Raw genomic sequence first — 25739 nt, 5'->3', positions numbered from 1 at the left:
CCAATATTATCTCCATATAACCTCCAGTAAATCACCTCCTTCCTCACCACGGCCTTTGCCCTTTTATTGTTAATAATGTAACTCGGAGACTGATGCACCATCACATAAAAACTCACATTTCTCCCAATTTGCTTCCTGTCCCGTTATAAATCCAAATCCAAACTCATAAAGACAGGAAGGCTGACTGACGTTCACATAAACTAATCACCCTCCGAGTTCCCACTTGAGTGACAGGCATGTCAGCCAATGACAGCAGGCGTCAGTGTTAAGTCTGAACTACGATAGGCTGGAGGAAATCGGCCCTTGACCAGCCCCTCCTCTTCCGCTCCATCGCCATGGCGGAGATCAGCGAGTCGCTTCTGTCGGTGTCGCCGGCCTCGGCGCCCACAAGGACGGGTGTGATTCCCCTTCGCGCCTCGGTGGGTCTGTTTCGGTGGCGTCTGTGGTGGCTGACGAAACATGCTTTGACAGGGAGCGAGCGAGGACCAATGACTACAACTCCCAGAAGGCCCCACTGATGACGTTGTGGTGTTTCAGGGTAAGGTATCAAAGCAAAATGGAGGAAAATGTAATGCATTACGTTTTCTGTACTGTGTCGTGCCTTCAATAAACAATTAAACTAAAAGAGAGATTCCAGCGAGAAATAGATAGAAAACAGAACAATACAACACAGTACAGGCCCTTCGGCCCACAATGTTGTGCCGACCCTTAAACTCTGCCTCCCTAAGCTTAAATTCCTCCATATATCTGTCTAGTAGACTCTTAAACTTCACCAGTGTATCTGCCTCCACCAGTGACTCGGGCAGTGCATTCCACGCACCAACCACTCTCTGAGTATAAAATCATCCTCTAATATCCTCCTTGAATTTCCTCCCCTTACCTTAAAGCCATGTCCTCTTGCATTGAGCAGTGGTGCCCTGGGGAAGAGGCGCTGGCTGTCCACTCTATCTATTCCCCTTAATATCAACTATACCTCTATCATTTCTCCTCTCATCCTCCTTCTCTCCAGAGAGTAAAGCCCTAGCTCCCTTAATCTCTGATCATAATCCATACTCTCTAAACCAAGCAGCATTCTGGTAAGTCTCCTCTGTACCCTTTCCAGTGCTTCCACATCCTTCTTATAGTGAGGTGACCAGAACTGGACAGAGTACTCCCTGTGGCCCAACCAGAGTTTTATAGAGCTGCATCATTACCTCGCGACTCTTAAACTCTATCCCTCGAGTTATGAAAGCTAACAACGCATAAGATTTCTTAACTACTCTGTCTACCTGTGAGGCAACTTTCAGGGATCTGTGTACATGTAGCCCCAGATCCCTCTGCTCCGCTGCACTGCGAAGTATCCTGCCATTTACTTTGTACTCTGCCTTGGAGTTTGTCCTTCCAAAGTGTACCACCTCACACTTCTCTGGGTCGAACTCCATCTGCCAATTCTCAGCCCACTCCTGCATCCTATCAATGTCTCTCTGCAATCTTTGACAATCCTCTTCATTATCCACACCACCACCAATCTTTGTGTCTTCTGCAAACTTGCCAATCCATTCTTCTACCCCCACATCCAGGTCGTTAATAAAAATCACAAAAAGTAGGGGTCCCAGAACTGACCCTTGTGGGATACCACTAGTCACAACCATCCAATCCAAATGTACTCCCTCCACCAGAACTCTCTGCTTTCTGCAGGCAAGCCAATTCTGAATCCACCTGGTCAAACATCCCTGGTTCCCATGCCTTCTGACTTTATGAATAAGCCTACTGCGTGTAACTTAATCAAATGCATTACTAAAATCCATGTAGATCACATCCACTGCACTACCCTCATCTATATGCCTGGTCACCTCTTAAAAGAACTCCATCAGGCTTTTTAGACACGATCTGTCCTTCAGAAAGCCATGCTGACTGTCACTGATCAGACCATGATTCTTTAAATGCCAATAAATCCTATCTTTCTGAATCTTTTCCAACAGCTTTCCCACCACAGATGTAAGGCTCAATGGTCTATAATTATTGGGACTATCCCTACTACCCTTTTTGAACAAGGGGACAACATTCGCCTCCCTCCAATACTCCGGTACAATTTCCGTGGACAATGAGGACATAATGATCTTCGCCAGAGGCTCAGCAATCTGTTTCCTTGCCTCGGATGCAGAACTGGGAAGCGCAGATGGAGTTCAACACAGATGAAGAGGTTCATTTCTGCAGGTCAAATTTGAACAAGGAATATAATATTAATGGTAAGACTCTTGGCAGTGTGGACGGTCAGAGAGATCTTGGGGTCCATGTCCATACGACACTCAAAGCTGCTGTGGAGGTTGGCAGTGTTGTTAGGAAGGGGTCTGGTGTGATGCCCTTCCTCAACCGTGGGATTGAGTTCAAGAGCTGTGAGGTGATGTTGAAGCTATATTTCTCCTAACCTGTACATAAGTAATTGTACCCCAACACGGCAGGGCTATGGGGTTAGTTGGACCCCACTTGGGAGTCCTATGTTCAGTTCTGGTGGCCTCACTAAAGGAAGGATGTGGATACTATAGAGAGTGTGGAGTAGATTTACAAGGATGTTGCTCTTGGATTGGAGAGCATGCCATGAGAATAGACTGAGTGAACTTAGCCTTTCCTCCTTGGAGCGATGGAGGATGAGAGGTGACCTGATAGAGGTGTATAAGATGGTGAGAGGCTTTGACCATGTGGATAGCCAGAGGCATTTTCCAAGGCTTGAAGTGCCTAACACGTGGGGACGTAGTTTTAGCTGCTTAGAAGTCGGTACTGAGGGAATGTCAGGGGTAAGTTTCTTACACACAGAGTGGTGGGTGCGTGGAATGCACTGCCAGCAGCGATGGTGGAGGTGGATACAACAGGATATTTTAATAGACTCTTAGATAGCGTCATGGAGCATAGAAACACAGAGGGCTATATGATCGGGAAATCCTAGGCAGTCTCTAGAGTAGGTTACATGGTCGGTACAACATTGTGGGCTGAAGAGCCTGTAATGTGCTGTAGGTTTTGGTGTTCTGTGTCAAGGACAGGCAGAGGGATTAGTTTAAATGGACAGGAGGACAGCATGAAAAGGTTGGGCCGAAAGGCCTGTGTTAGTGCCGTAAGTGACGGGTTCTGTCCCAACCATCGACTCTAATCCCCTCAACAGATGCTGCCTGACATGATAACGTTCTTGAAAAGTTGCATTCAGTTCCGCTTAGCATTCCGTACAAAGGTTGTTTTGTGCTGGAAGAGTGCAGAGGAGATTCATCATGATTGAGGGGGCTTCTGTTCATAAGTCCATAAGGCATAGGAACAGAGTTAGGCCATTCAGCCCATTGAGTCAGCCACTTTCCATCATGGCTGATCCCAGATCGCACTCAATTCCAGATATCTGACCTCCCGCCATATCCTTTGATACCCTGACCGATCAGGAAACGATCAACTTCCACCTTGAATATACCCACGCACTCGGCCTCCACCGCAGTCTGTGGCAGAGCATTCCACAGATCCAATACTCTTGGCTAATTAAAAAAATAAGCTGCTTACCTCTGTTTGAAAAGGTGGCCCCTCAACTTTGTGGCTGTGCCCCACCACAGGAAATACCTTCTCCACATCCACCTTTCAATGAGATGCCCCCGCATTTTTCTGAGTTCCAGTGAGCACAGGGTCAAAGCTGCCAAGTGCTCCTCATATTTAAACCCCTTCATTCCCGAAATCATCTTTCTGAACTTCCTCTGGACTCTCTCCAATGACAACACATCCTGTCTGAGATGTGGGGCCCAACACTGTTGACAATACTCCAACTGTGGCCTGACTAGAGTCTTATAAAGCCTCAGCATTATCTCGTTGCTGTTATATTCATGGGGCGAGATTGGACTGTGTTGATCTACAGGGGGATCTTGGAATCCGAGATCATAACTCCCAGATAGTGGTTCCATTGTCAGGCAGTTATGTTGCAGTTGTATAAATCTCTAGTTTATCCACATCTGGAGAATTGCATTTGAAGACAGGAATACTGTGGAGGTCTTGGATGGCGAGTGGAAGCGGCTTAACAGGATGCTGCCTGGATAAAGTGAGACCGGACAATCTCGGGGAATTTTCTCCGGAGTGGCAGAGGCTGAGGGAGGTCTGACAGACGTTTACAGGAATGTGAGAGACACAGACAGAGTGGACAGCCGGGATTTTTTCTCTAAGGAGGAAATGTCCAATGCCAGTGGGCATGCACTTCAGGAGAAAGGGGGAACACATCCTCATTGGACCTTTTTGCAGTATTGAGGTATTTTGCGATTTAGTGTAATTTTGTCTTTTCTCTGCATAGCTGCTGTTGGAAAAAAAAACAATTAGAAAAGACAATGATGTTAAAAACTTGACTCAGAATGTTTAAAGAAGATTTGCGGTTCAAGTTTTGTTTTTCATTCCCAGAGTGGTGGGTGTCTGGAGTGAATATCGGGTGGTGGTGGAGGCAGATGTGATAGAGGCTATTGGATACCACGTGGATGTGAGGAGAATGGGGGGATGTGTTCCTTGTGTTGGCAGAAGGGATTGGTTTAGTAAGGCATGAAGTGACCAGTTCAATTGGTTCAGAACAACACAGTGAGGAGAAGGGCCTGTTCAAGGACAAGTACAGCAAGCAGAGCAGGTAAACTGGATAAAGTGATCCCACTCAGAGAACAGACTGTGACGTCAGTGGATATCTGCCAGCATCACAGTTCTCTCACCAAAGATTCTTCACTGCTGGATAAAATGAAGTTTGTGAAGTTTATAACCAATGTGGTGAATTGTACTGATCAGAGATCTCATCCTACTGAGGAAATTAAAATTATTGTGAAAGCTGCAGAAAGGTATCTTGGTGTAACTGGTGTTATGTGGGAAGCTGTAAATGAAGCTCTGAGTTGTGGGGGTTTCTGCATCCCAGTCTACTTGTGAAGATATGTAATGGGATTGAAATATTGAAGTGAAATGCAAGAAGCCTGATTTTACATGGCCAACACTTTCAGCAGTTTATTTCTGATTTGTCAGATTCTTCCGATGTTCTATCTGTTCAGGAAACCTGCACATTTTAAGTTTTATTCCTGTGCAGGATTACATTGTCGTTTGGCTTGACAGGTCAGTTGGTAGAGGGGTGGTGTTGTCAGTTTTATAAGGAAAGGGGCAGAGTATAGTGTTGTGAATGGGAATAAAATGCATCATGAACTTGTCGAAAATCTTGATCCAACAGGTATGTGTGTAATTTTCTTTTGAAAAATATTAGCTTTCTGAATCGTATTTGGAGGTTTGGCCATCCACTTTTCTCATGGAAAATGGTTGTAGTAGTTCCCATTCTAAAACCTGGATCTCCCCGTCTGATCCTCCTTGTAGGCCAATATCATTAAAGTCTCATTAATGTAAACTTGTAGAATGTATGGTAATCGAATGTTTGAATTATATTTTCGATAGAAGAGGTAACTTCTTGTTTTATCAATGGGGAATTTGGAACGGTAGAATAAGACCGTAAGAAAAAGGAGCAGAAGTCAGTCATTCAGCCCATCGAGTCTGCTCTGCCATTTTATCATGAGCTGATCCATTCTCCCATTTAGTCCCACTCCCCCACCTTCTCACCATAACCGTTGATACCCTGGCTACTCAGATACCTAGCAATCTCTGCCTTAAATAACATTGGAATCAGTTTGGGTTTGGAAGATCATAATAGGAAAGTACAGTTAAATAAAGATGTTGTAATAGCAATATTTTTGATATTGAAAAGGCAAATGATATTTATTGAAGGATGGACTTTTGATTAATTTTTGGAAATGCAAATGAGAGGGCTATTGTACAATTTTTTCTGATTGTTTCTATTTGTACGTCTTGTAAAGGTCTGGATGGGCAAGTATGATATTGAATTCATGTTTATATTTGGAAGATGGTATTAGTAAAGCCAGTTAAATATAGATGTTGTAACAGCAGTATTTTTACTATTCAGAAGGCAGATGGTATTTCTGTAAGGAAAGAATTTTTATGAAATTGTGGAAATGAGGATGGAGGGGCGATTATCTAACTTTGAATTGTTTTAATTGAATGTTTTGTGTCAGGTATGGGTGGGAAAGTTATATTCAGGTTGTTATGAGATAGAGACTGGGATCCCACAGGCAGTATTTATTATTTTATATTGTTATGAATCCCGTAACTGGAGAACTTACCAGCAGAGATAGAGAGGTCCGTTGAAGTCTGATGTCACTATTTTCAAACGTTTTACTCGTAAAGGGACACAAAAGTAGGGTTAATACATACATTTAGATAGTGCACATTGTCAACATTCAATCTAAAGCGCGGGTATAGTAATCATCATCATTAAGAAGTGAGCTCTGCTGGTGTCTGGGGGTTAATAGATTGTCCGTTGGAAATATAAAAGTCACTCTGAAAGTCTGCAGGCCGCAGCCCTTTGAAAATCGCTGGGTTTTGCGTGGGGCGACCGAGAGAGAGAGATTGGGCGGGGGAGAAGAGAAAGAACTTGCCGAGTCTTGATGAATCTTCGGTGAAATCGGGGAAGCGTTGGTTCCCTCTCCCCGATGTTAGTTAAAAGCGGTTTCCTGTGATTCCAGCCACAAATTCCAATCCCGGAATCTAACGCGCGTGGCTTCCTTCAGAATGGCATCCCGCTACTGCGGGATCGCTCTCTCGTGTCTTCTGGGTGCGTCTAAGGGGCTGTCCCCGAGACTCTCCTTTATACTTCCTCACGGGGTCGCAGGTGTCAATCAGGTTGGGATGATGCAATCTCTCTCTCAACCAGCCCACCTTGCCCGAGGGCTTTTCACGTGGTCTCCATGAGACAATAGTTGCTGGCATCTTATTCTGTGTCCCTGGTGGGACGTGCAATTTTTCACGTTCCTCTCTCTCTCACTTCCTGGGTCTACTGACCCCACCCCCCACCCCCTCAACGGGTGCTCTTGCGCTTCTCACAAAGGAGGGGGCTGGGATCATAACAATATTATAATTAATAATATTTTTCTCTGAGACAGGTTTTTCATTGTGTAAATCACTATGTGCAGATGATGGAGGTTTATGGATACTTTTACTGTATATAGGATGCTTTAGCAATTAGTAAGGTCGAACAGTCGGCGACTAGATGGGATTTAAGCTTTCAGTAGCAAAAACACAAGTTATGTGCTTTACAAGCAGGATTAATGGACCTGCACTTGATTGGAAATGATATGGTCAAACTCCTTAAAAGGTGTCAGTGGTGAGATTTCCAGGCATGTGGACAGATAATAAGCTGACATTGAAGCATCGGATCAGAAAATAATTAATAAATGTAAAGAAACATTAAATACTCTTCGTTATCCCTGTGAGTATTCTGGGGTGTGACATGAAAATATTTGATGACCAATCTCGTTTGTTTAATTGGATCTGTTCTTGATTATGTTTGTGGTTTATAGATCACCTTCCTCTTCAACTTTATGATGTTTGGTGTGATACATTTTGTGCTTTAAGATTGTGTTGTGGTTAAGTCAGGTCGTCCCCTGTTTCGGCTTTACTGGTTGAAATGGAACAATTGCCCTTCCAGGGACAGAGGTGGAAGTTGACGTTAACAAATTGGATTGAACATCCTGTGCTAAAGGGTGGGGGGGAACATCACAAGAAGAATGCTTTTATTTCTGGGTGGCTGGGTTCTTATCACGCTGGGAATATGGGTGTATTGGATGATACAATATGTTCCACTGTAGCTTTCTCGGTAACCCCACTTTGTTGTTTTTTCAAATGACTGCAGTTAATTTTAGGTTACACAATTGGATTCCATTCTGCCTGAGCGTCTGTTGGTTCACGAGTATATTAATGAAAGTTATTATCATACGGTCAGCACTTTTTACAGATGGATTAAAACGTAATTTAACTGGGAATGTTGGTGTCTCTGTTCTCATTTTTTGTGTGTGCCTGAGTTGCAGGCAATGATAAAGAAATCACTTACCAGCCATTTGTGGGTATATGGAGCAGAATTCTTTGCTTTGATTTTAGGGTTACAGTGTGTGGAGGAAATTGGTCCTTGCAAACTTGTAATTTGTTCAGATTCTCTTTCGGTTTTGATGAGCCTTAAAATAGGACATTCTAGCAGTAGGTCAGATTGACTGTTGGAAACTCATCAAGCATTATTTCATATACAAAGTTCGGTTCATATGTCTGCACCTTATGGGCCCTGCACATCGCACTGTTGAGGGAAATGATGGAGTTGACTGTTTAGCAACAAAACCTGTTAGAAGTTCAACTGAGGATATAGACATTCCACTTCGCAAATCAGAGGCTAAGGGGATGGGAGGGTTAAGAATTCAGGACTTATGGCAAGATCCGCAGTAAAATTGACATAAGGACTGACGCCTTTACAGAATACATAAACAAGTTGGGTTTTTGGAAGAAGGGCTTAAAACAGGAAGGGAAGGAATGATATTGACACGACTTAAAAATGCCAACACTATGCTTAATTATGCCTTGTATCTAATTAGAAAACTTCATTCTGTGTCACAGGACCAGAGAACACTACAGCACAGAACAGGTCCTTCAGCCCTCCATGTTGTACCGACCCATATAATCCTTAAAAGAAGTACTAAACCCACAGTACCCCATAACCCTCTAATTTTCTTTCATCCATGTGCCTGTCCAAGAGGTTCTTAAATACCCCTAATGTTTTAGCCTCCACCACCAACCATGGCAAGTCATTCCAGGCACTCACAACCCTCTGTGTAAAAAAACTTACCCCTGATGTCTCCCCTAAACTTCCATCCCTTAATTTTGTACCTATGTCCTCTGGTGTTTGTTATTGGTGCCCTGGGGAACAGGTACTGACTATCCACCCTATCTATGCCTCTCATAATCTTCTAGACCTCTATCAAGTCCCCTCTCATTCCTCTACGTTTCAAAGAAAAAGGTCCCAGCTCTGCTAACCTTGCTTCATATGACTGTCGTGTACATTTTGTCATTATGAATCTTTTAAGTGTGAAGCAGATACAGGTGAAAAAAATCAAATGCATTCAGTACCATCTTGGTGGGGTTGATAGTTTTCAGATAAAAACTTTATTAAGTTAAAGGACTGGCATTAAATTAATTCACTGTATTGAACAGGCAAAGGCATATTGGAATGGAAACATCCCAATTGTTTTGGGACGTTACTCTGGGGATGACGGCTTAACAGAGGTGGCTGACGGATGTGGGAATACCAGGAGAGACATGTCCCACCAAAGAAGTTCTCCAATGGCAGTGGTGGGAATCCATGGCTGACAAGGGAAGTTAACGACTGTGTTAACTCTAAGGAAATGACATATAGGTAGCAAAGTTCAGTGGGATGTTGGATTATTGGGATGGTCTTAAAATCCAACAAAAGGCAATGAAAAAACCATAAGAATGGTCAAGATGAAATATGAGGGCAAACTGGCCAATAATATAAATCAGGATACTAAAAGTTTAGTTTTCAGTTACATGAAGAGTGAAAGGGAGATGAGAGTTGATACTAGACCACTGGAAAATGATGCTGGTGAAGTAGTAATGGGGGACAAAGAAATGGCAGATGAACTTAATGAACAATCTTCACTGTCTTTTCTGGTCAGCACCGCCACCACTTGTCCCATTTAACCTGTTTCAGTTCGTGTGGACTGTAGCACCCGGGGGAGCTCAGGACCCTATTCTATTCTGTTGTTGGACGCGGTGAACGAGTTAAAATTAATGGATCGATAATTCTCATCTCATGATTATTTCACTCTCCGCTCATTTACACTTACAGTGATCTTACTCCTGACGCCGGTCCCAGGACCCAACCCATTTACAGACCTAGAGCGGAACCGGAGCAGATCCTCAGCCACTGGTTTCCATCCCCAGTCGCGAAGAAAGGATAAAGTTTCCCCGTGAATTTATTCCCAGTGAAGGTGTGGAGATGGGACTTGGTCTCCGCGTTGTAAAATGAAACTGTCCCGGACTCGTAACTGAGATAAACTCCCACCCTCCCGGGGATGGGACCGGCAGGGAGACGGGACTCAGGGGAGGTACGAACTTTCATCATGTCATAATTCCGAAGTAACACATCATAATACCGCCCAATGACCCAGAATCCGGTCTCCGGACTCAGTCCGACTCCTCTCTTCCCCTCCAACGACCCTGCGGTGACTCCTAAATAACAGTCCCGATTCCCTGTCACCTCCACCTCCCAGTAATGTCTCCCCCATGTGAATCCTTCTGATCCCAGCACACAAGCCCGATTTGTGAATCTCTTCCCGGTGTCAGGGAGATCTCTCCGGGTCCGGGTACATCTCACACTCTTCCGATCCTCAGACACCTCGAGCTCCGGATGCGCCGTTTCCACATCCAGGATGACAGAGACTGGGGGGAGAAGCAGAGAATTAGAGAGTCCCCGGGGATCGGGGGGAGACTCGGGCAGCGCGTCCCCGGGGATCGGGGAGAGACTCAGGCAGCACTGCCCCAGAGATTGGGGGAACACTCGGGCAAAGCGTCCCCAGGACCAGTGGAAAGCCCGTGGGCCTTCGGTGCAGTCGGTTTGCCGATAGGCAACCTTTCCCAGGGAAGCAGGTGGGCAATTAATATCTCTCCAATATCTTTCCGCTGGACGGAGAGCAGAGATTTCCCGATCAAACAGACACAAAATGCTGGAGGAACCGAGCGGGTCCGGCAGCATGTGTGGAGAGAGATGGACAGTCTGCGTTTCAGGTTGACATCTTCCCTCAAGAACAGAAATAAATAGGGGAGAGAGACAGCAGAAACGAGTGCAGGAAAGGGGTGGATTAAGATGGGAAGGGGGCGAGTGAATGGATTTAAACAGGAGGTCACAGAGGCTCTTCGGCCCAACTTGTTCATGCCGACCAGCTTGCTTTAATGAGCTGGTCCCATTTGCCCATTATTCCTTTCCCCCTTTGTTATCCACGTCCCTGGCAAGATGTATTTTAAAACATTGTCACTGTACCCAACTCTACAGCTGATCAAGAGCCCGGTGTACTATACCATGAATTTTAGTGTCACCCACAAACCTACTAACTATGTCATCTACATTCTCATACAAATCATTAACATGAATGACAAACAACCCGGCCCCAGCACCGACCTCTGCAGGTCACAGGCCTCTAGTCCTCTGTGTTTAAGAGACACTTGGACAGACACTTCAACAGGCAAGGCACAGAGGGAGACTGACCTAATGCCGGCCAATGGGATGAATGTAGATGGGTAAATAGGTCAGCATAGAGGTGATGGGTCAAAGGGCACATTTCTATGCTGTACGCAACGCCGTACGGATAATTCCAAACAGTGACCCCTGACCTTTGACTCCTCAGACCGGGGAAACATCCTACCTGTATCCTGCCTGTTGATCCCTGAAAGAATTTTGTGTTTTCCTGAGATCTGCTCCCATTCTTCTAAACAGGGAACAGAGAACATAGAGCAGTACAGCACAGGAACAGGCCCATCATACAATGTTCACATTCATTTGTGAGTGTGAATAGGTGGGAACTGCAAAGAAAACGTGGCCCTGGACTGCCTAAGCCCGGCTGTGAAAGCAGGCGGGTTGGGCTTGTGAGAAAAAAAAAGTGCAACAGAAACGTCGACTGAATCTCCAAAGGACTCATCCCTGGAATCAGAAGGACCATCCCTGAAATCAGAAGGACCGTCCCTCGGACCAGACGGACCGTCCCTGGGATCAGAAGGACCGTCCCTCGGACCAGACGGACCATCCCTGGGATCAGAAGGACCATCCCCTGGGATCAGAACGACCATCCCCGAGATCAGACGGACCATCCCCGGGATCAGACGGACCATCCCCGGGATCAGACGGACCATCCCCTGGGATCAGAACGACCATCCCCGGGATCAGACGGACCATCCCCGGGATCAGACGGACCATCCCTGGGATCAGACGGACCATCCCCTGGAAGACGATTGAGGTCGTGTGGTGAAAAAAGAAGCCACAGGGCCGATCAACCCAGGCCCTGGATTGGGGTCTCTGGCGAGCTGCTGTTGGCGACCCGTAGGCGTGGTGGGCTGAAGAAGAAGCAGAACAGAAATGAAGCCAGAGAGAAGAGCCTGGTTCAGTCTGAGGCAGGACTGAAAGGGAGAAGTTCTGAAAAGAGAGGCCCAAGACACTGCACATGCTGGAATCTGCAGTAAGAAACATGATCCTGAAAGAATTGTGGTGAGAAATGTACAGTCGCCCTTCCTGGTCGAGATCTTTCATCTGGAATGTCGATTGTCCACTTCCCCCCACAGATCGCTGCAATTGCTGCCTGACCCGCTGAGTTCCTCCAGCGGTTTGTTTGTTTTTTAAATTTTCTCGGGAAATAAATAACGAGAACATGAAATAACTGCAGCGGCTGCTGGTGGATCTGAGGTGCTCTCACCGCAAAGGCAAACTTGTGCTTTAGAAAATAAGAAACAGGAGGATGCATCGCCATTCGGATCATGCCTGACCTTTCACCTCAGCGCCACTTTCATGCAAAGTTCCCAACATCGCTGAGACACCAAATTTGCCTTTTCAATTCAGAAACCTTGTGAGGAAAATTCAAAAATATTTGCCGCACTCTGGGTGAGAAACTTTCTCCTCATCTCTGTCCTGCTGAGCTGACCTCTGATTTTGAGTCTGGATCCTTGGTTCCAAACCACAGCCGGGAAACATCATACCTACCGCTACCCTGTCCATATAATCTCTCTAAGGACACCTCCTCATCCTTCCCTCCCCCCAAATCAATCTGGGAAACCTTCTCTTCATTCCCTTCATTCCACAGACTGACTCCGGGAGGGAGACCAGACCTGTGCACAGTGTTCCATGTACGCTCTCACCAGGACCCCATATACCTTCAGTGGAGATCTTTATTCTTCTATTCAAACCTTCCTTCCCATTCAATGCTCTTCATTTAGTATCGAACTCAAACAGTGAACAGACACAACACAGCCTCAGCCATGAATTTAAAGGGCAGGTGTTGCAACAGTTTGAGCTTCATACCGGGGGCCACGGAGCAAGCAGGGTGTCACAAAGGGAGGAACGTGGGGGTGTTGTATGTCTGAGCCCAGCTGTGTGTGTTTGTGTATCAGAATCAGGCTTAATATCACGAACATATGTGTGAAATTTGTTGTTTTGTGACAGCAGTACATTGCAATACATAGTAATAAAAAGTATAAATTACAACAAGTATGTACAACATTATATTTAAAAAGTAGTGCAAAAGAGAGGAAAAATACTGAGCAACTGTTCATGGGCTCATTGTCCATTCAGAAATCTTATAGCAGAGGGAGAAAAAGCTGTACCTGAAACAGTGAGTGGCTCTTTAGGATCCTGTATCTCCTCCTTGATGGTAGCAATTAGAGGAAGGCATATCCTGGGTGATGAGGGTCCTTAATGATAGATGCCACCTTTTTGTGGCATCATCTTTTGAATGTGTCCTGGATGCTGTGGAGTTCAGTGCCCATGAAGGAGCTGGCTGAGTTTACAACTTTCTGCAGCATTTTCCGATCCTGTGCAGTGGCCTCTCCATACCGATATATCACCATGTGCTGCATGCTGCATTTACTGAAATTGTGCAGCGTATTAATTTAAAATAAAGGACCCTGTGATTTCCCGGTGTTGATGATGTTTAAACTCTTCTCAGGCTTCCAACCGGGTACAGTTGTCTATTTTAATCAACAGTCCAATACCAATCTCTGCATCTTCGTCAGGGACGACGCCTGGGCATGTCTGATCGGGGCGGCTGACGGAAATATATATACTACTGGAATAGACATGCCAAGGCATCATCCCCAGTGAAGATGGCAGAGTTTGTAATGGAAACATCGGTTAAAGTTGACACCTTTACCCGGCTGGAAGCAGGAGAATTTATTATCCTGTTAAAAAATTCATCATCATCAAAGTTCCTTTATCTTATTATAGAAGTGATCGGTTTTTCAGAAGAGCTGTTTTTTTTTGCCTTGTGCTTCTTGCCATCGTTCTCAGCTCTTTGTTTAGTTTGCTGAGGATTTGTATGTTTGTTTGTACTCTAAGATAACCATGAATTTTGAAATTAAGCTCACTAGTTATTCTTCACTCCTGGAAAAACTCTAAGCCTCAGAAATTAAACAGAGTTTCCACAGGAGAAGAAATCAGTCATGATGGGATGGCAGGCAGACGGGAAGGGCCGAATGTTCTAATTTTGCTCCTTTATCTCATCGCCCTTCGGTCTATGAACTCGTGCAGCTGCATTTGAGGCTCCATGACGATGGGAGACCATAAGATACAGGAGCAGGATTTAGCCATTCGGCTTGTGACGGGCAGTGCTCAATAAACACACTCCTGACACACACAAACATTGTCTTTTCATTCTGTTGTCATTCAGCTGACTGTACGCACTTTAATGTCTTCAACGTTATTTTTAATAAAATGTTTTAAACTGGGTTGATATGCTCAGGTTGGCTTTGTGGTGCCTTTCCGAACATACACGGTATCAATGTCTCTGGTGATGGGGATATGTAAATGTGTATATGTTGTTTGTATACCGGAGACAGATAGATAATTATGTTTATTTTGTAACTACATTGTGGGGTGCATCATGGTCTAATTTGGGTGCAGTCTTCAATAAACTTTGTGGCCAATTAAAGATGATGTGTTCTGGTTCCCAATAAATGGGGCTGGTCGCTCTTGCAAAAATGTGAGAGACTATTTCAGACATTTTTTCATTGAAGGGGAAGGTGAGGTGGGAGCATTCACTCAGGGGGTGAGAGTGTGGAACGGGCTGCCAGCGCAAGTGGTGGATGCGGCTTCAGTTTCCACATTTAAGAGTGATCTGCACAGGTAATGTGGGCTGGAATTTGGGGAGAGATGCATCCGGTCGATGGGTCGAGGCTGCACGGTAGTTTGGTGTCTGAATGGCCTGTTTTTGGTTCTATAATTCTATGTTCACGGTCAGAAGCGACTCTTTAACGGTGTGTCCCACATTTCTCTCCCCTCACGCTGCTTTGCCCAGGGTAAAGCAGACAAGAATCCGTGACAACAATTGGATGTGATTCGGCTATTTTTAATTGCTTGTTTAAAATTTGCTTTTTTGTCATTTAAATATGGCTCGTGGTTCCTACATCACGATGGTAGGATGTCTGCTGATGATCAGCCTTCCACCCTGAGTGTGGCCAGTCTCACAGGTAACAACAATCCAGCTCATCATTCCAGAAGCTTCTGTCCACTGCATCACTATACGGACACGGCCCCGGAAGAACCCTGAGGATCAGAAATCAAACAGAATTTGCACAGAAGAAATCAGTCATGGTGGGATAGCAGGCAGACTCGATGTGCCTAATGTTCCCATTGTGATCCTTTCTACCATGGCCTCTCGGTCTATCAACTTGTGCAGCTGCTTTGAGGGAATCCTCCAACGTCCTCACATTCAGGAGTGTTGGAATCTGCCGAGGGAGATGGAGGGTTAATGTAGAACTGGCTCGTCTACAGTGAGGGATGTTTACATTCCAGCAGCCTTTCCCCGACCATTTCAAGTTCCAGTTCCAGTTTGCCGTGATTCAACCGTACATCCGCATACTGGCAGAAACAAAACAATGCCCTGGGTAAATTTCCTACTCTCCCTCTCTAAAACCTCCACGACTTTCCTATCAGGAGGAGACCAGAAATAACACAAAACTCTCAGTGTCGTCTAAATAGCCTTTCAGAAAGCTCAACATGGCCCTTGAGACTAATGTCCCGACTAAAGAAGTCCAACACTCCATACGCATTCTTAAACACCCGACCAGCTTCATTGAAAGGATGTGATGATGTGGGCAGCGGGGAAAATATCCCTCTAGGTTTATCAACCTCCTCGTGGATACACCGTATCCCTTCACTATCCCAACTTTGAGATGGCCCACGTCTTCATTATCCATGTCCCCAAGTGTCTTTATTGGGATCTTTCTCCTCGTTAACCCTATTTTAAAGTTTTAAGTTACCTGTATGTTCAGCTGGTGGGGTTATTAGTGATGGGCTGAGAGAGACTGCCCTGTCCTGTGGTTTTCTGAGGGGAATCTGCTTTTCACCCCTCAGCCGGGCTCCGTTTAAAGTTGGGATTCTGTGCCTCCCCCTCCCAGAGTGTTCTGCCCAACCCCCAACAGTCCTCGGCATTGTTTTACCAAACCTGTCTGTCTGCTTCAGCTGCAAGTCCTTTCTGTTGCTAGGATACGGGCCTGTGTGTTTGCTTCGGCTGCTCAAGGTATGTTACACAGAAACACAGAAAACCTACAGCTCAATACAAGCGTTTCGGCCCACAAAGCTGTGCCGAGTAAGTCCCTACCTTAGAAGAAACTAGGCTTATCCATAGCGCTCTATTTTTCTAAGCTACACATACCCATCCAGGAGTCTCTTCAAATACCCTATTGTTTCCGCCTCCAGCACTGCCGCCGGCAGCCCATTCAAGCATTCACCACAATCTGCGTTAACAAACATCTCCTGACATCTCCTCTGTACCTACTTCCAAGCAGCTTAAAACTGCACCCTCTCGTGCTAGCCGTTTCAGACCTGGGGAAAAAGCCTCTGACTAACCCCACGATCAATGATTCTCATCATCTTGTACACCGCCACCAGTTAGAGGCATTCCTCAGGTTCAGTTTTACGAGAATAGTTGCCCCTCGCAGTGATTCAAACACTGTGGTAATTATTGACAAGTGGGAGTGATCACACTGTTATTTTTGTTAAAGCCACTATAATCGATGCAAGGTGTCAGATGCCCATCTTTCTGATCACACAAAGAACCCTGCTCCCGCTATGGAAGTGCAGGATCTGAAAATCCCCGCGGAAAGAGCCTCTTGAATATACTTGTCCTTGACCGGCATTTCGGGTCCTGAGGAGTCTTCCAGGCGCTGGGCAGATCCCTAAAATAACTTCATGACACAAACATAGCGCCGATGGGGCGGTGTGTGCGTTTGCAATCTATTTACTGGAAACCCCGAGGAGGTCGGAATACTCCTGGGAAACATCCTGGGATCGTCATAGGTCGAAAACTCGGGAATGTCAGAGGCAGGAACGGAAACGGGTTACATTCTCGGGAACTCCGTGAGCTTCTTGTAATCGGCCCAGGATAGAGCCATTCCCATGTTTCTGACCGATGATGATCCCAGGATGTTTCCCAGGAGCATAACGGGGCCATGTTCTGAAAACCACAGAAACCCTCAGCAGAAGCGGACCCCAGGGGAATAGATAAAGTGAAATCTGTCTGGACCTCAGAGACGTGACAAACGTGGTCTCTCGTCAGGAGCGCTGGTACTCAGGTGATGGTCTAACTCAGAGACTGGTACTCCTACTGGTCGAGTCAACTGCAGATCGTAAAAAAAAATACCTGTAGGTCTGGAGTCTATAAATGGCCAGGGATGTGGGATTTTAGGGACCGTCACGAAACTCAATCCAACAACCAGTAGATCTTTGGACTGTGGGAGGAAACCCACACCGTCTCGGGGAGAAAGTACAAACTCTTTACAGTCAGCGTGTACTCTATGACCACCTGTACTGTGCGAACCACCACGCTACCGTCCCGTCCTGTACACAGGAGTACGGCCGGATTACAATTATACTTCAAAATGAACTTGAGGATTATTGACAGTACCCGCTATCAATCGGACAGGGGGGTATTTCCACGTTGTCTCTTTCTGCACCGGAATCACTCCGTCTACTGACACTCACGTCCCAGTGGGATTTTGTACCGCTCGGTACCAACGGATCCGGAGCAAATTGTTTTAGGTGTTTTTGTTTATAAAGAATGAATCTCTGTTGAAGCGTGTTTAATGTTAATGCACTGTTCATTTCAGGTACTGTGGGTACTGAGCTATAATCGATATTAAAATGCCGCTTCAACAACACCATGTCCAATTGTATTTCTAAACCAGAACCCCTTACATACCGAGCGGACTAAACGAACACACAGGCCGGTATCCCAGCAACAGTAAGGACTTGCAGCCGAAGCAGACAAACAGGTTTGGTAAAACAATGCCGAGGACTGTTGTGGGTTGGGCAGAACACTCCGGGAGGGGGAGTCACAGAATCCAAACTTTAAACGGAGCCCGTCTGAGGGGCGAACAGCAGATTCCCTTGAGAAAGCGACAGGACAGAGCGAAACAGTGCAGTCTCTCCCAGTCCAGAACTAATAACCCCACCACTGATAATGTGGACTAAAATGGATTTAACGAGGTGGAAGAATCCAATAAAGACCAGTGGCGGGCGGATCTGGACAATAAAGAGGTGTCCAAATCAAAGTGGCAGGGTCAAGTGAGGAGGTATGTCCACTAGGAGATCGGCAAACCTAGAGTGGTATTTTCCCCCTGCACGCATCATCACATTCTTATAACGAAGCTGGTAGGGGGTTGAAGAAAGCGGATTGTATTCTGACCTTCATTAGTCGGGGCTGAATTACGTTGCCGGTCTCTAAAAGTCTAGGTAGGGAACACTGATAATTTTGTGTCAGTCCGGGCTTCATCCTGAATGGACAGACGTGACAGTTTTTCGAGTGGGTGCATATAAAATTATTCTTTAGTTTTAGCTGCGTGCTGAATCACTTGAAGCGGTCGGGGAAAGGCTGCTGGAATGTAAACATCCCTCACTGTAGACGAGCCAGCTCTACATTAACCCTCCTTCTCCTGCAGCAGATTCCTGCACTCCTGAATGTGAAGATATTGGAGGATTCTGCACAAAACAAATCAAAGCTCATGGAATGTATGAAAAACGATGCAGGAAGAGACAGAGACGGACAAAACAATCAATGTGCAGGGAAAATAAAAGATGCAAATAAAAATAAGAAGACTACACTGAGTTGTAGACTGTGAAAGTGAGTCTGTAGGTTGTGGAATCAGTTGAGATTTGTTGGTGATTTAAATTATCCACACTGCTTCAGGAGTCTGACGGCTGTAAGATAACGACTGGTCCTGAATCTGGTGGTGTCAGACCGAAAGGTCTCCATATGTAGTGGTGATAAGAGGGCATATCCTGAATGCTGGGCGTTCTTGATGATGGATGCTGCTTTCTTGAGGCAGTGGTCATTCTGAATGTATTCAATGGTGTGGAGTGGTTTGCCTGTGATGGACTGGCCTCTGTCCATCACATTCTCTTCACCAGGTTCCTGAAGTAAACATGACTGTCGGCTGTCCCTGAATATCAGAACGTGGAACAAGTTGATGAATCAGATGTGCAAAGGGAGTTGGGAGTTGATCAAAAGTCTGAAAGTCTAAAATTGCAAATATCACTCCACTCTTCAAGAAGCGATTTAGCCGATAGCCTGAGCTCAGTGGTTGGGAAGGTGTTGGAGTCGATTAATAAGGAAAAGGTTTCGGGGTACTTGGAGCTCCATTATAAAATAGGCCAACAGCTGCACAGTTTGAGTAAGGGAAATTCCTGCCTGGCTTATCTATTGGAATTCGTTGAGCCAATAACAAGCAAGATGGACAAAGTAGTATCTGTGGATGTTGTGTATTTGGGTTCTCAGAAGGGATTTGACAAGGTGAGGCTGCTAAACAAGGTGAGAGTGCAGGGTATTACAGGAAAGATACCAGCATGGATAAAGTATTGGCTGACTGGCAGCAGACAAAGAGTGGGAATAGTGGGAGCCCTTCCTGGTTCGCTGCCACATGGGTCTGTGTTGGGGTCGTTTATTTTCATATTGCATCTCAACGATTTGAGCGATGGATTGGTGGCCAAGTTTGCAGACAATACGAGGGCAGGAAGGGGGCGTGGGGTGCAAGTCGTGTTGAGGAGATAGGGTTATACCAGAAGAAATTTGATAATTAGTAAGGTAGGAATCAGTGCACAATTGTAGGTAGTTTTAAACCCCTAATACAGGAAACATTGGAGAGGGTTCAATAAAGGTTAACAATACTGATTCAGAAATGAAGGACTTATATGAAGAGTGTCTGAGCACACTGGGCCTGTATTCACTGGAATTCAGAAGAATGAGGGGTGCTAATTGAAACCTACTGAATATTAAAATGGCCTAAAGTCGATGTAGAGTGGACGTTTGCAGTGTTGCAGCCTACGACCAGAGGACACGGGTTCAGAATAGAGGGACATTCCCTTTGAATGAAAATGGGGAGGAATTTATGAAGAGTGTGGTGAACCTATAAAATTTCATTTTACAGACGGCGCCGGAGGCCTCATCACTCGGTGTATTTAAGGCAAAGGTTGATCGTTTCTGGATTGGTCAATGTGTGAACATTATGGGGAGAAGGCAGGAGGATGTGGTTGAGAGGGCTAATAAATCAGCCATGATGGAATGGCTGAGCGGAGGTGATGGAGCAAATGACCTAATTCTGCTCCTATGTCTTATGGTCTAGTGATCTAATTGATTCTGGAAATGAATTATCTAACCGACTTTACTTAAGGTACAGGCGCGGGAAACTGGAATTGCTGACACTGTAAGGAATGGTGTTGGTCGAAAACAGGAAGCTTAAAGGTCCCTCATGCAGACCTTAGCACAGCCGGACAACAGTGAAAGCTGATGTACCTGAGCATGAAGTTGGTACAGCTTTTACATTCCCATTTGACAAAATTACAAGTAGAGCTCAATTTTGATAACAGAAATAATTCATGAAATAATAGTCTAGGTCCTGATGATTGAATAAAATGTTTATGCACAGGTCTAAAAGTGCAACAAATTCTCTATGACAACAAATGGTGTACACCATAACATCATTAGTGAAGTTCCTGAAACTTGGGTGTCGTCACTGTTCCAACTTACTGTTACTTACAATTTGAAATTACTCTAATACTACCTATTTGAGCACTACAGCACAAAAAGACCATTCATCCCATCTAGTCCTTACTGAACTATTATTTTGCCTGGTCCCACCGACCTGTACTGGCCAATACCCCTGCTACACATGTGGTAATCCAAACCTCTCATCAATGTTGAAATTGATCTTCCACTGGCAGCACATTCCACACACAACACACCCCCAGTGAAAAAGTTCCTTTAAATTTTTCACATTTTACCCTTAATCTACCATCTCTAATGTTGAATTTTTGAGGATGTGACAAAGTGTATTGAAGTTAGAGCAGTGGATGGGTGTATTCAGAGAGTCAGGAGGCATGGGATGCAGGGAGACAATGCTGTGTGGATAAGAATTGGCTTGTTTCCCAGAATTAATTTATAGAAGGCAGAGGGAGGGTGCATATAAAGGGTATTTTGCCTAGAGGTCAGGGACATGTGGTGTTCTGCAGGGATCTGAGCAGAACAATTGTTCTTTCTGATTTTATAAAGGTCAAATGCACACAAAATGCTGAAGGAACTCATCAGATCAGGCACCATCTATAGAGATGAATAATGAGTTAATGTTCATGCTGGAAGGTTGGAGACTTGTCAGCCGGAGTATGATGTTTCTCTTCCAACTGGGGAGACCATGGGCAGGCGTGTTTTAATGGGAATGGGGAATCGTAGCAGATCAGGCAGCATCTATGGAGATGAATGATAAATCTACGGTTCAGGTCGAGACCCTTCTTGCGGACTGGAAAGGAAGGTGGCGGAAGGGAGAATGAGGATGGTTTGGGAGGGGAAGGAATGCAAGCAGACAGGTAATAGATAAGTGGGTGAAGGAAGAGAAATGAAGTAAGAAGGTGGGAGGTGATAGGGAGAAGAGATAAACATCTGAAGAAGGAATCTGAGAGGAGAGGAGTGTGGACAATTGCTGAACCATAAGGAGGAGAGGTATCTGAGGAAGGTGCTGGAGATGTGAGGAGAAGACAGGAGGCGAAAGGAAAGCCAAACTGGAGGAGGGGAGAATTTTCTGTAAGTTGGGGAAATCAATATTTATGCTGCAATGTACGTAGCTGGAGTATGATGTTGCTCCTCCAACCGGGGAGTAGGGTCATCGTGGCAGAAGGGTAGTCCATGGTCAGGCATGTTGGAATGGGAATGGGATGTGGAATTACAATGGGTAGCCAACAGGAGATGCTGTCCATCAGACCGCATGACATAGGAGCAGCGTTAGGCCATTCAGTCCATCGAGGCTGCTCCGCCAGTCCTTCATGGCTGATCCCAAATCCCAATCAACTAAAATACATCTGCTTGCTTGTCATATCCTTTGAGATCCTGACTAGTCTGGAAATATCAATTTCTGCTTGAAATGTACCTATGGACTTGATCTCCACCACATTCCACAGATTCGTTACTTTGACTAAAAATAAACAAATCTTCCTTCCCTCTGTTCTAAACAGTCTCCCCTCAATTTTGAAGCTCAGCCCTTTAGTTCAGGATACCCCCACCACAGGAAACATCTCTCCGCATCCACCACGTTTCAACATTCAGTACGTTTCAGTGAGATACCCTGAATTCTTCTAAATTCCAGTGGGCACAAGCCCAAAGCTGCCAAACGCTCCTTATACGTATATCCCTTAATCATCCCCATGAACCTGGAATCATGTGCCATGATGAATATAGCAAAATTACTGAACAAAAATATTCCCAGTAGGTATCAGGTCTGATCACTGCAGAGGAGACTGGAAAGAGACCCTGTCGCCATCAATCTCACAGGTGAAGGGTCACCTCTCCTGGGGGATGCTGTTTCTGACTTTGAATATTGGTATGTGAGTAGGTGAATAGGCATTTGTAGCACGTTGAGATCTGACGTTGATTATAAACAGAGTTTGGCCAAATATGTTATTTTCTCTGGAGTTGTGGAGGCTGAAGGGAGATTTAACAAATCTTTGTACGATCACGGGGTTATAGAATAGACAACTGGCGTAGTTGTCCCAGGACTGAAATATCACAGACCAGCAGGCATGTATTTACACTGAGGGGAGTTAATTTGAATGGAAATATGCCCGGCAAGTTTTTGTTCACATATTTTGGTGGGTACATGAAATGCCCTTCCAGGGTTAATACTCGAGGCAAGTATGACAGAAGCGAAAAAATCCCTTTTTATTAGGTGTTTGAATGAGCCGGGAATGGACAAGTGAGGATATTATATCAGCCGATGGCGTTATTTTCATGGGGTATTAAATGATACTTTAATGATATGTTTCTGGACTGCATTATTCAGTGTTCGATATTGATCGGAATGTTGTTCCACCCTGGGGCAGGTTACAGCAAATCTGGCTGATTATTCAGTTCTTGTAAAATCTTCAACACCATCCACACCCTCATAGCAATAAATCAAACCTACATACTTTCTTGACAGTTCCACACAAATTTATTATTAAAACCCGCATACATTACCACATACCTCATGGGCAGATTCCATTTCTTGTACCTGCTTAGAAGAAAAATAAACACAACAGAATTTAATAAACACTACGCAGGGAGAGTCAAAGATGGAGAAACAACCAATGTACAGGGAAAATAAATTTGTAAATAAAAAAAATATGACGATTAAATTCTTTGAATGTGAGTCTGTAGATTGTGGAACGAGTTGAGATTTGTTGGTGATTTAAGTTAGCCACAGTGGTTCAGGAGCCTAATGGTTGTAGGGGAACAAATGGTCCTGAACCTGGTGGCGGCGGACCATAAGGGCCCAGTATCCCTCTCTCAGATGTAGTGACGAGAAGAGGGCGTGTCCTGAAAAGTGGGCGTATTTTGTCTCTGTTCCATGGGAATGTATACAATGGTGTGGACGGGTTTGTCTGTGACGGACTGGGTTGTATCCACCCCTTTCTCTACACTTTCTCTTCACTAGATTGCTTAAACATGACAGGAGTTCGTCCAGGAATACAATACCTCACATCTGCGATAGTTAGTCATAATTATTCATACTGACCTGTCGGGGTATTAAAAGCTGCCTTCCACTCATCCCCTTTATGAATGTGAAATAAGTCAGAAGGGTTCCTCAGGTTCAGTTTTGTGACGATCGTTGGAATAGTCCTGGTAAATTTCCCGGGATCATCATAGGTCAAAAACCTGGGAATGTCAGAGGCAGACTCGGAAACAGGGATTACAGTCTCGGGAACTCAGTAATCTTCTGGGAGTCAGCCCAGGATACTGCCATTGGACCATAACGGGGCCATGCTATGAAAACCATGGATACCGTCAGGTGAGATTGTCCTCAGTGGAAGAGATCAGGTGAAATCTATCGGAAACCTCAGGGTCCATCAAACAATACACACGTTTCCTGGCTCAAGTGGTCTCTTGTCAAGAGCAGAGGCTCTCAATGGACAGTCGAACTTAAAGATTGGTACTCCTACTGGTTGGATCACCCGCAGATCTAAAAAAAAACCTGTGGAAACAAAGTCTATAAACGGCTGGAATGGCCAGTTCCTTGGTTCCAAGACCAGGTTCCCCAAAGACTGTGGGATGAGGAGGTATCTTCGAGACCGTCACGGAACTCCCTTCACCAACTGTTATGAAGGATGAACAACTCTGATAGGTAGAAGGGTACAGAGTTGCCCATGTCGCCCCCCCCCCCCGGGAGAATCACAAACTGTTACTGTTACCACGCTGATAATGAGAGAGAAAGAGAGACAAAGGGAAAACATACTGGGACTGGAACATCTGCTTCACATAAGGGAGAGATTACACCGGGAGAGAGAGACTTGTTCACCTACCATATTATGACTCCTGAAAGACTTATGGCTCCGGAGAGGGCTGTTAACTTGGTACCATTCTGTTCATTAAAATTCCTCAGTGGGCTGGTTTGATGGACTAAGCCATTCAAAGCTGATTGACACCTGAGACCCCGTGAGTGGGGATAAAAGTGAGGTCTGGGGAGACATTCCTCAGACACACCAGAAAACACACTAGTGAGCACTGCTTGAGTGTTGTAACCCACGAGAAGGTGTGGGGCATCGGGGACCGAACAAAGGAACGGTCAGTTTAACTCACAGTGTTATAGCAGGGCCGCTGTGGATTTGTGTGTGTGTCCACCCTTACCTGGGTGACGAGTTCACCACAGAAGAACCGTCTAGCTGAAGGATAGTGGGGTCATACCTGAATGGCCACAACAACCCAACGGATCAAGAACGTAAAGGTTTACTGTAGCTGTCACTGTTTGCTCGCTCTCTCTCTCTCTCCAAGGATTAAAACACAAGAACCAACAACTACCTCAGCACGTATGAACTGAACTGAAGTTTATATTCACATATGACAATTCATTATCCCCTCGACATCGATAGAACTTGTTTATTATTGATTATTATTATTATACCCACACTTTTATGTTTAGTATTGCTAACGTGTATTATCTATATATTTGCATTGTTGATATTGATTTGTATATTTTACTAATAAACACTGTTTGAATATAGTACCACCAGACTCCAACGGATTCTTCTATCTTTGCTGGTCAGACACCCAGTTACGGGGAACGTAACACAACCAGTACACCTTTGGACTGTGGGAGGAGATGGGAGCATCCGGAGGAACCCACACGGACACAGGGAGAATGTGCAAACCCATTAAAGGCAGCGTCCTATCTGAAACCCTGTACTGTTTGGACCCGGTACTGTAAAGCATTGTCACCACTACGCTACCGTGCTGTCTTGTAAACCGGAGTACGGTCGAATGACAATTACACTTCAGGATGAACTTGAGGATCATCGACTGTAGCCGCCATCACTCGGAAAGGGGGGTACTTCCACTGTGTCTCTTTCTGCCCCTGAATCACTCCGTTTGCTCACACTCACGTCCCAGTGGCGTTTTGTACCGGTCTGTAAAATCGGAAAACATTCTTCTAAACAACACGAAGAATCTGGAGCTAATTGTTCCAGTTGTTTTTCTATGTAAAGAATGAATCTCTGTTGGAGCGTGTTTAATGCACTGTTCACTTGCTGAGACAGGGGGTCCTGAAACAAAATTAATATTAAGATTCCGCCTCACCAGCACCCGATCCAATTGTATTTCTAA

At 45.2% G+C, this 25739-nt stretch overlaps 1 long non-coding RNA gene across 1 annotated transcript; it reads left to right on the top strand.

Moving 5' to 3' along the window:
* The first annotated feature begins 336 nt into the window (after positions 1-336).
* Positions 337-25739, top strand: LOC132385929 (uncharacterized). Its single transcript, XR_009509347.1, has 3 exons — positions 337-538; positions 1962-2228; positions 25142-25739. It is a non-coding gene; the product is annotated as an uncharacterized LOC132385929 (long non-coding RNA).

Source organism: Hypanus sabinus (genome assembly GCF_030144855.1).
Source record: "Hypanus sabinus isolate sHypSab1 chromosome X2 unlocalized genomic scaffold, sHypSab1.hap1 SUPER_X2_unloc_5, whole genome shotgun sequence".
Classification (NCBI taxonomy): Eukaryota; Metazoa; Chordata; class Chondrichthyes; order Myliobatiformes; family Dasyatidae; genus Hypanus; species Hypanus sabinus.
This window is presented reverse-complemented; position numbering and strand designations above follow the sequence as displayed.